At 39.9% G+C, this 10,384-nt stretch overlaps 1 long non-coding RNA gene across 1 annotated transcript; it reads left to right on the top strand.

The window, feature by feature from the left end:
* Positions 1 to 2,061: 2,061 nt before the first annotated feature.
* LOC112546164 (uncharacterized) lies at positions 2,062 to 4,476 on the top strand. The gene is made up of 3 exons (XR_016347006.1): positions 2,062 to 2,886; positions 3,639 to 3,773; positions 4,342 to 4,476. It is a non-coding gene; the product is annotated as an uncharacterized LOC112546164 (long non-coding RNA).
* Positions 4,477 to 10,384: the final 5,908 nt, after the last annotated feature.

Raw genomic sequence — 10,384 nt, forward strand, 5'->3', positions numbered from 1 at the left:
ACAATTGAAGATTGATATTCTCAAAAACAAAAACTTCAAAAACAAACTGCAATGTGAAACTGCTGAACTGGAATTCATATGCAAATTTGACACCACCAGAATGTGTCTGAATAGGAACTGGGAATGGCTCCCTCATTTCAATAAGTAATTTTCTACTTCAAGTATTTCCCGCACCCCCTTTTTATCTACATCCACCCTGATTGAATTAGCTCTGATGTAACACTCCAATCTCTGTCTCCCTACTGTCTGTTTCTTTTTCTTTCACTTCATGCATCTGATGAGGTGAGTAGCAATGCACGAAAGCTTATGCCACAATAACATTGTTAGTCCTTAAGATGCCACTGGACTCGTTGTTTTTGCTGAAACAGACTAACATGGCTACCCCTCTAAGCTCTATTGTTAGTTGACCTAGCACATCTGAGATCTATTGTTAGTTGACCTAGCATATCTGTAAACATATCTATTATCAGATATCTATATCAGATATCTATAGCATATCTGTAAACAGATATGCTAGGGCTTCATCTTTAAATATGAATGCCTTTGCTGTTGTAGGGGGATGGTTAGCCTTAACCACAGAAGATGATAGCATAAGGCTTCTCATGTTTCTTCTTCTTCTTCTTCTTCTTTTTTTTTTTTTTAAGATACAATAGGGCAAATACATCCATGCTCTAGGCCCAGTGGCACCAGTGAGATTAAATTTTGGCTACTATGTTTCAAGAACGTAATGATGCAACAGAATGTCTCCAGAAGTGGTTAGGATTTTAGTTGCACTGGCATTTTTCAATCTCTTGTACATGGCAGACGGGGGGCGGGGGGGGGGGGGCGGGAAGAGACTAAATCTATTGCAGTCATTCAATTATTCTATCCTTGATGGTTGAATTACCGGAGCTTTTGGCTATATTTCCATCCCATAGTCACTAATACACTGATGGCCTTTTGACTAGTAAGTGGATAGTAGCCTTTTCTTTTCAAGGTGGCAAAAATATATATATGTGGGAGGCTCTGACAATCTGTTATCCAGGTAAAGGACAGGTATTACTTGGGCTAAAGAATAGTCGATTTCTGGCATGCTGTGTTCTGCAAGCATGTCTGAGGTGTATTGGGTGTTTGAATTTGCTGTGCTGTAGGGAATATTATTGTTTATTGATGGAATGTTGGTCAAAACGTATTGGGAGGGAGCAGCATATGTGTGTTTTTTGCCCAAGGATTCAAAATAATTCTACACTTACAATGCTCAGTTTACAAGTAAAAATAATGTTTTTCCTAACTGAGAACAGCACACCCTTAAAGGCTACTGAACTTGTCTGGAAGTAACACTGTGGGCATAATCTAAAAACAATGGGATTGTGTAAGTGAAGCTAAGAGCATTTATTGATGCATTCTCATTCATTTATACTTCACACAGTCCCATTGGCATAATAAACATGGTACATAATAATGACTAACATAATTTGTCCTGCAGACCCTTTTTTATTGGTGATGAAATGATAGATGACAAGAACCCAGCCAGACTGACTCCAGGCTGAGTTTGTGGGTCTAGTGCTTAGAACAATCACTATGAAATGTAATTGAGCTGCTCCTCCATTGCCCTGCATCTGCCTTGTCATTTACACATGTGTAAAGTGGATACAAAATGCCACCAAATCAGAATCTTAAAGGGAAATCCTGGCACCACTGAAGTCAGTGGCAAAACTCCCATTGACTTCAACAGAACCAGGATTGCACCCTTAGGCTACGTCTACACAGCTTCCCTCTTCCGCAAAAGCCTATGGAAATGAAGCGCAGATTAGCATATTGCCACAATTCATTTGCATAATTAATTAGGAGCCGTTTTTGTGCAAAAAGTCACCGTCTACACTGTGCCTTTTTGCGCAAAAAACTCTCTTGAGCAAGAGCCGTTCTTCCTCATTTTTTCAGGAAGAACGGCTCTTGCGCAAGAGGGGGTTTTGTGCAAAAATGGCTCCTAATTAATTATGCAAATGAAGTGTGGCAATATGCTAATCTGCGCTTCATTTCCATAGGCTTCTGCGGAAGAGGTAAGCTGTGTAGACATAACTTTAATATCTTGCAGCCATCTATGTGGCCAAGTATATGGTGAGCCAGACTAGGGAACCCCGCAATGCTGTTTTTTTCAATCTGTTTTTTAACTCAGAACCACACTCTTAAGTAAACAATTCCTTCTTGTATCTTCTTCTCATGGGCTACTCCAGTGGAAGCTGGGAGCAGTGGTCCCTATAAGCTGAGCACTTAGGCAGTCACCCAGAGAGATTCAGATGCTGCCCAGCTGATTAGCAGAGTGCCCACAGATGATAGCGTGTGTTTCTACTGGTGGTGCACATCCACACATGCAGCGGTGCACATTATAAAATTTATTCAGCACATGGATGGAAAAAATTAGAGGGAACATCGGCTGGGATAAAATTCTCTCTCTCTCTCTCTCTCTCTCTCTCTCCCTCTCTCTCTCTTTTTCTTTAGGAGACAGAAACCATGATTTCTATTGGGGCTTCCCCTAGACAGTATTAGCTAGATAGTTTTTGAATGTAGTGTAGTATTAAATTGCAGGAAGGGAGAATTAGACATTAGGAAAAACTTCCTGATTGTCGGGGTGATTAAGCTCTGGCATAAATTGCCTAGGGAGGCTGTGGAATCTCCATCACTGGAGATATTTAAGAGCAGGTTAGACAGACTAGACTTGATGACCACTCAAAGTTCCTTTCGGTTCTAGTACTCTATGATTACAGCTTTTACAATTTTTTCTTTAAACAGAAGGCACTGAGGCATAGTCAGAGCCAATGTCAAATGGACACTCCTTCTGATGACAGTTCTCAGAAAATCAAATGAATCATCCATTTGGGAAGGGAGCTCACTACCTGCCTGATACTGGTAAAGATTCTGTTTAGTGTTCTTTCAGTCTACCTGAATATTGTCAAATGATTCATCATTTTAGGTTCTTATTAGATTCATCAGTACTCCTGGCCTCTCAAGTTGCATCCTGGTCCAGAAAATCTTTTGTTTCATCTGCAGCTAGCCAAAAGATAACACCCTTTTTTCTCAGATGTCAAGTGAACACTGTTATCCACCTTGAGGCATGACTGTTGCTATGCTTTGTACCTAGCAAGAACCTTGATGGTCATAAGACACTTTAACTAATGCAGAATCAGAATAAAGCTTTCAGGTAGAGGGAAACCTGCTGTGCTGTTTCCCTTGTGCTGGCTGTAAGTCCACCTCTGAATGATATTTAAGGTATCACTCAGTTTACCAAAGGCTCAGAATGGGTTACAAATAGAACTGAATGAAATGTGTTGCCTCTTTTTCAGTGAAAAATGAAGATTCTGCAAGATTGTGTGAATTTGTATCAGTTTTAGCATATTGATCATTTCAGGGCGAAAAACCCAACTAAGTCGAAAAGAAAAAAATGTGTTTTGAAAATGTCAAAACAAACACTTCAGTTTTTCCATTTGAAATGAGTCTGTGTGTCAAAGATTCCTTTAGTTTTATTTCAAGAATTCAAAAGCATTTAAAATGGTCAAAATCAAAACACTTCCACTTGGTCAAAATGACACATTTCATTTGACCAGAAACATTTTTTTTCTCGATTCTCAAAACCTTTATTACTTGCCTTGCTGTTATTATAGAATGGATCAGCTGAGCCCTGCTCTTCCCTACCCATAGGAAGGCGAGCTCACAGGCAAATTGAAGGACACATGAGCTCCCTTGGCTATACCTCAGTATTAGCAATGCACGGACTTATGATGCTGATGAGACCTCAGGTCTGTAAAGTTTCTTTTCACATTTGTTTTCTCAGTCCAATTGAGATTGCTAGTTGGGTAAGCAATTGAGATTGCTAGTTGCTTTTTCTTTATAGTCTTCTGAGATCTTTGGATCTGCCAGCCATACTAATCCACATCTGTCTGCACCTTTGCTTATTAAATATTATCTTCCCCTATGCCTTGCCTGCTCTTTCTAGGGAGGGGAAAGAGTGAGAGCACTAATTAGATTCTGGTGCCAATTTACTGATGTACCACTGCCTGTTTACACCAGGAGAGAGGGATTACCAGAATCCTGGAGCTCTCAGCAAAAGTTACTAGCATGAAATATTTTGTAGTAATTCTGTCACCAGTAACATCCAGATACTGTCTTTTCTCCATGTTAAACTCACCAATATATTATTTCATTTTCATTTGAAACCCCACCTTAAAAAAATCCCATAACACTTTGTATAGCAATAGCCATGGTTTTATGGTTGCAATAAGTTTCTAGATATTTTGGGGGCAGAGCTTGCAGTGTTTCTATACAGCACTTCATTATTTTTTTTAAACACAGTCATTGCCATTCCAGGTGTTGATATGGAGGAATTTGTTATGGGAAGATAAGCTGCACATGCCATTCGCTGTTGGAAAATGTAAAGTAATGAGGTAAGGTACATTTACAGTTTAACAGCAGCATGGCGTAGAATACAGAGCAAGGATGAACCTGAGGGGACTGCGAATAACCCACTTTATCTTTCTGTGAAATATTTAGCAGCAGTGTGTAGGCAATGTCTTCTGTGGAAGCTATTTTGATATAAAACGAGCTTACAGCGAGACTGCATTTTAAATGTAGATCACGATAGAATGCTACAAAAAACGTGGCACATCTTTTTTATTATTTCTATTGTGGCAGCCTTTAGAACCCCATCAGGGATTCTGGGCCTTATTGTACTAGCCATCACAAAAACAACTAACACAAAGCCCGTCCCTGCCTCAGAGCTCACAATCTTGGAGCTTAGACAGTACCCAACGGATGAATTAAACTCACAACCCAGGAAGGGGAAGGAGGACCCGTAACAGTAGAACAAAGAGTGATGACAACAGTGAGGGGACAGGGTAGAGGCTCCTCAGCCTGTCTACTTCTCATGGAATACTCTAATGGTGGAACATTACGTTGCCAATTAGCAAGTGAATTCAGTGTCCAGGGGATTCCCTGTTGGTCAGCCAGGATGAAATGATTATGGCTCATTTACTTGTCTGTGTCAGGGCTCTGGTGGGCTGTTTGGGGATCTTTCTTCTCCTGCTGTCCAATTGCTAATCTATTCCATATAACACAGATGCTTGCCAGTGCAAACGCTTGACTGGGAAAGACTAGCATGACTTTACTGCTAGCCTTCCCACAAATAGGACTTGCTGGTTCCAATGTATGCAGAATGTGCCCATCAGAGTACAAAGCTAATTCCTTTTTCCGTTCCAATGCCCCTTCCCCACCCTTGGGAATGTATTTGCTGATATTTGCCCAGCTCTAGTTCAAATATGCAGTAAATTGCCAAGCAGAACAATAGAAGTAGAAGAGAGTAAATCAGACCTAGAGAATGCTGGGCAAAGTAATGGAAAAAGAAGGAACCTGACAGTGCCGCCAATAACTGGGTGTTTGGTATTAAGATGTGGGACACATGGGTTGATTTGATTTAATGCTGAGAAAAGTTAATTAATCGAAACATATGAAAAAAATAAGAATCCCAGGGAGGTAGCAGCAGGAACTGACACATTCCCTTACAGTGAAGGAGAATCATAATAGAAGCAGAGGATTTTAAGAGTCTTGCTATTGAATTGTTTGTCTTTGAGTTTGCAACATGGGAGGGTTGTGTTCCTTGGTCATAAATTTTCTTTTGCAAACTGGACTGAAAAGGAGGGGGGATGGAATCAATTACAAACCATATCAGACATTTAAGTTTGAACACACGACCTTGCATGAAATCTTACTAGCAATATAAACAGGACTGGTGCCAAACTAAGCACCAGAAGTATTCAATAATAAAATACAGCTGTCTCCATTGGCATTTACCCATGAAAGTTTGTCATTTTTACTGTTAGAAATGCTGACAAAGAGAAATATGTCAAATGAAAACATTTTTTTCCAGAGGAGGAGGCTTTCATGAACTGCAGCCTAAATATTCATTTAACATTTGAACATTCCATAAAAATAATTTATAACATAATTTCTTCTTAGAAACTCATTTCAACTGAGCACTTTCCAAAGACCCTGTCTGAGCTTGGCAATGCTTGCAGGTTTGCTTTCAAACCCATAATTCTTAATTATTAAAATACTCAATATACACTTTTCTTGGATTCTAGCAAAGCACATCAAAGCAGGGGGCCCCCTTTGCTTCAGCTTAATGCACACCATGTCAGCTAAGAAGGAAATAGGAGTGACATGGCTCTGAAGCGTATAAGGGCTTGGATTTTGCAACCCTCATTTATGCAAGCCTCCCCAAAAATCTGCACAGAGCTGTTTGCATGAGTTAGGGCTATTTGTATCACGGAGGCTTTGTAGGGCTGAATCCTATGCAGGCACTTACTGTACCTTTTGCTCACAAAATAATACTGTGAAATGGAGAAACCTAGAAATAGACCAGCACTGGTTAACAATGATGGGTCACCCTACCTGCTGACCTTGAGGTAGTTACTTGTACCTTGTGGCAGGCGAATAGAGTCCTTGAGATCCCAGATAGGTGGGTCAGGTTTTCAGTATCCCTCCCATTCCCTAAGCATTAACAGGGAGGGAAAAGAGAGTGACACATATAGGGAACTGTTAACTTCTCTGGATATGCTCTGTAGCTCTTACACACTGTGCATATGCCTTGCATTAGGAGAATCTTCTGGGTCACTTTAGCTTATTGAATATTGTGTTATCTGATTGGCTGCTTGTTCAAGTTCTTTATTTCTATGCAGCCTGTCATCTAAATATCCATCTAATTAAAATGCATAGTGCTGAAGGGGTCAGGTAAGTATGACACACCCCACAGTAATAATATCTCTCAACACAAAGGGCCACATCCTGAGGTTTTTAACATCATCCTTTCTAAAGCATAGTGCAATTGATGTCCATGGATCTTTTGTCTGATTAAAGGATTTGGCCTCTAGGTTTAGGTTAAAGAATCTCATTGTAGAGAAGTGGAAAATTGCCCCCTCCATTAATCCCTTCACTGGATACCTGTCTCTTACCTCAGCAAATTCAAGCTTCTCTTCCTCACCTACAGGACCCTACATAGCCTTGTCCCCATTTGAAAATTTGCTTCCTGCCCCCCCCCCCCCAGTTCTTTGGCCTCATGGCTGCTTCGATTATAATCATCCCTCTTTGCCCACAGAGAGCTTTCTGTCCTTTCAAGAGCCCTCCTCTTCTTTCGTCTCTTCTCCTGTGGTCTTCACCGATGAGGGCACCAGAAGGAGGCATAAATTATGCCACTTGGACTTCCTTAGGCTCAGGTCTGAGTAGATAGTAATCAATTTTACAATCTTACACTGATAATGAGAGGATATAAACTTCCTCTTCAGAAGCCCCGCCTTGATTTCTTAGTACCGAGTCAAAGGTCCATAAACTGAGAGATGCATTGAATTCCTGACTTGAGTGCGTGTACGTGTGTGTGTGTGTGTGTGTGTGTGTGTGTGTGTGTGTGTGTGAGTGTGTGTGAGAGAGAGACTGTAAAATTTCCTCTTGTTAAAATTATGGTCCCTGTAGTGTTCTACTTGTTAAAATACTGCATAGTCATAAAAATCAGTTTGAAAATTATATGATCAGTCTCAAAGCAACTACCATCAACCGTTCTCCCTGTCAATCATTTACAGTTTAAGTACTGATTAAATTCTACAAAGGTGGTCAGAAATGACATTCCAGGTTTGCGAAGCTGGGATTGCTTTGAGCTTGTAGGTAATACATAGTCCAGCAATTATTAATGTTTAACTGGGTGACATTGCAAGTAACAAGAAGACACTGTAACTTTAAAAGAGTAATTTTTTTTAAAGGCTAAGAGTGGCTGTTATCTTTTTTTTTTAAATTCTATATTTATTGCAGCTCAGCCCTTAACTCTGGGCTGTGCTATGTAATAATAATGGAACTGTTCAGACAGCAATTTACCAATGTGCTTGAGGCCCTGTCAAACCACATGGAGTAATGCCATAATCAAATTCACAATGTCTTATCTTCTTCAGATAAAGTAATCATCAAAGGAGTGCTGGCATGAACAGAGAAAAGATTCAGGGCGCACAGACATACTCTAATATATTGAGCTGCGACACAAATTGGGCTGTCCTTGTTTGCCTTTCTTCTCTGTCTCTGTTTCCAATTGGTCTGCCAAAGCAATGCTGCTAGTTTGGTTTCACACCATCTATTTAAGACAATAGGTCTTTCAAACAAATACATCTAGAAAGGGTTAAAACTCAGGCTGCAGTGTTTTCTTCCCATTTTCTTCTTATTCCCTTTAACACACTTATGGGCTGACATGATAAAGAGTAAATCCACAGACTAGAGATTTTCTGTTAAATCAATAAAATATTGTTTTAAAACTGAGTTAAGTGCATTATCTGTCCATTACTACATTGTGGTTTGCCCTCAGTCATGGAACTGAGACAAAGGTTCCCACAAGGTAAATCACATTTGTAGTTTAACCTAATTTAGATTTTCCATATAGGGGAGCTATTTCAGGGCCTCTCTTCTACAGGGTACATAAGCACATGCCTAACTTTAAGCATATGAGTAATCCCACTAATGTCAATGGGACACATACACAGGTAGAGATAAGCTTAACAACCATATTCGGCTGATTCCTAATTACTCAGTATCAGCAAAGTAAGAAGAAAAGACAACCACTATCTGATGTTAATGCCTATTTAAAGAGCAATCATTTCAAATGTTTAATGCATTACAAAGGCAATTTTCCTTCCCTTTGACATTTGCATTTTCATGTCAAAAGCTATGAATGGGACACATCCAGCCTACTTAATTAGCTTCATTATTGTGGGTATTACAATTGACAGATAACTGCTTTTGCTGTTATGTATATCTTGGATTGTGTTATTTCCACTCCAAGTCATCTGGATGAAGTGGGTTTTACCCATGAATGCTCATGATCCTATATATTTGTTAGTCTCTAAGGTGCCACAGGACTACTCGTTGTTTAAAAGGAAAGAAGAGAGAATCAGATTTTCCATCAAACTGTAGAACTTTAGTACTGGAAAGGGACCTCAAAGTCACCAAACTCAGCCCAAGCATTGTGGCAGGACCAACTAGATCATCCCTGACAGGGAGTTGTGCAACTCGTTTTTAAAAATCACCAATGTTGGTGATTCCACAACTTCCGTTGGAGTTAGAAAAGTTTTCCTAGTATTTCACCTAAATCCCTCTTGCCAATTAAGCTCATTACTTCTCCATGCCCACTGAAGGTTGGAAGATAATTGTTCTAGGATATTAGTATATTAGCAGATACATTATATTGAAGAAGGATATTTCATTCATGATTTTTTATAACCCCCAGATCTTTTTCAGCAGTACTACCACTGAGGCAGTTATTGCCCTTTTTGCCAATGTGTATTTGATTTTTTTTTCCTTGAGTGAAGTAATTTGCATTTGTCCTTATTGAATTTCATTTTGCTGAATTCAGACCAACTCACTTTTTCAAGGTTTTTCAGTTCTAAACCTGCCCTCCAAAGTGCTTGTGATCCCTCCTAGCCTGGTGCCATATAAAAATTTTGTAAGCATGCCCTCAACTCCTTTATCCAAGCCATGTTTGCCCTTCTCCAGTCTTCTGGTACCTCAACTGCCCACCAGCCGTTTTCTAGAATTACTCTAATGGTTCTGAGATTGCTTCATCCAATGCCTTAAGCATCTTAAGATGAATTTCATCTGACTATGCTGACTTGAATACATCTAACTTATCTAAATATTCTTGAATCTGTTCCTTCCTTATTTTAGTGTTCATTCCTTTCCCCTTGTTAATATTGTATTGAGAATTTGTTCACCATTACATTTTTAGAGACGACTGAAGCAAAATAGACATTTAACACTCCTGTTTTCTTGATATCAAGAGTCAGTAGCTCTCTTTTTCTGTTCCATAGTGGACTTATACTTTCCTTCATTTTTCTCTTCCTCCTAATGTTTAATGAACTTTTGTCACCTACCCCCCTTGAATCTAGTTTAAGGCCTGCCTCACTAGATTGTTCAGTCAGTATGCGAAGATGCTCTTCCTCATCTTGGTCAGATTAATCCCACCACTTCCCAGCAAACCTTCTAGATCCCCTGATCTAGAAAACTGAAGTCCTTCCATTGACATGATATGCACAGTTATACGTTCCCCTTCAAGACATGTGTGGCCCTCCTTGGGCCCTGATCCTCAATTGGAAGGAATGAAGAGAATAAAACCTGTGCCTGATTCTTTCACCCTAGCTCTCTGAGTCCTATAGTAACTGTTGATCTGCTCATGGTCGTATCTGGCAATATCATTAGTGCCTACCTAGCCGAGCACCATGGAGTAATGGTCACTGGGACAGGTGAGCCTTGATACTTCTCCATTATGCCTTGGATGTGGGCTCCAGGCTGGCATCAGAAAACATCATGTCAGTATATTTCTAAGGGC

This window comes from Pelodiscus sinensis, chromosome 17 (assembly GCF_052426305.1).
Source record: "Pelodiscus sinensis isolate ZL-2025 chromosome 17, ASM5242630v1, whole genome shotgun sequence".
Taxonomy (NCBI): Eukaryota; Metazoa; Chordata; order Testudines; family Trionychidae; genus Pelodiscus; species Pelodiscus sinensis.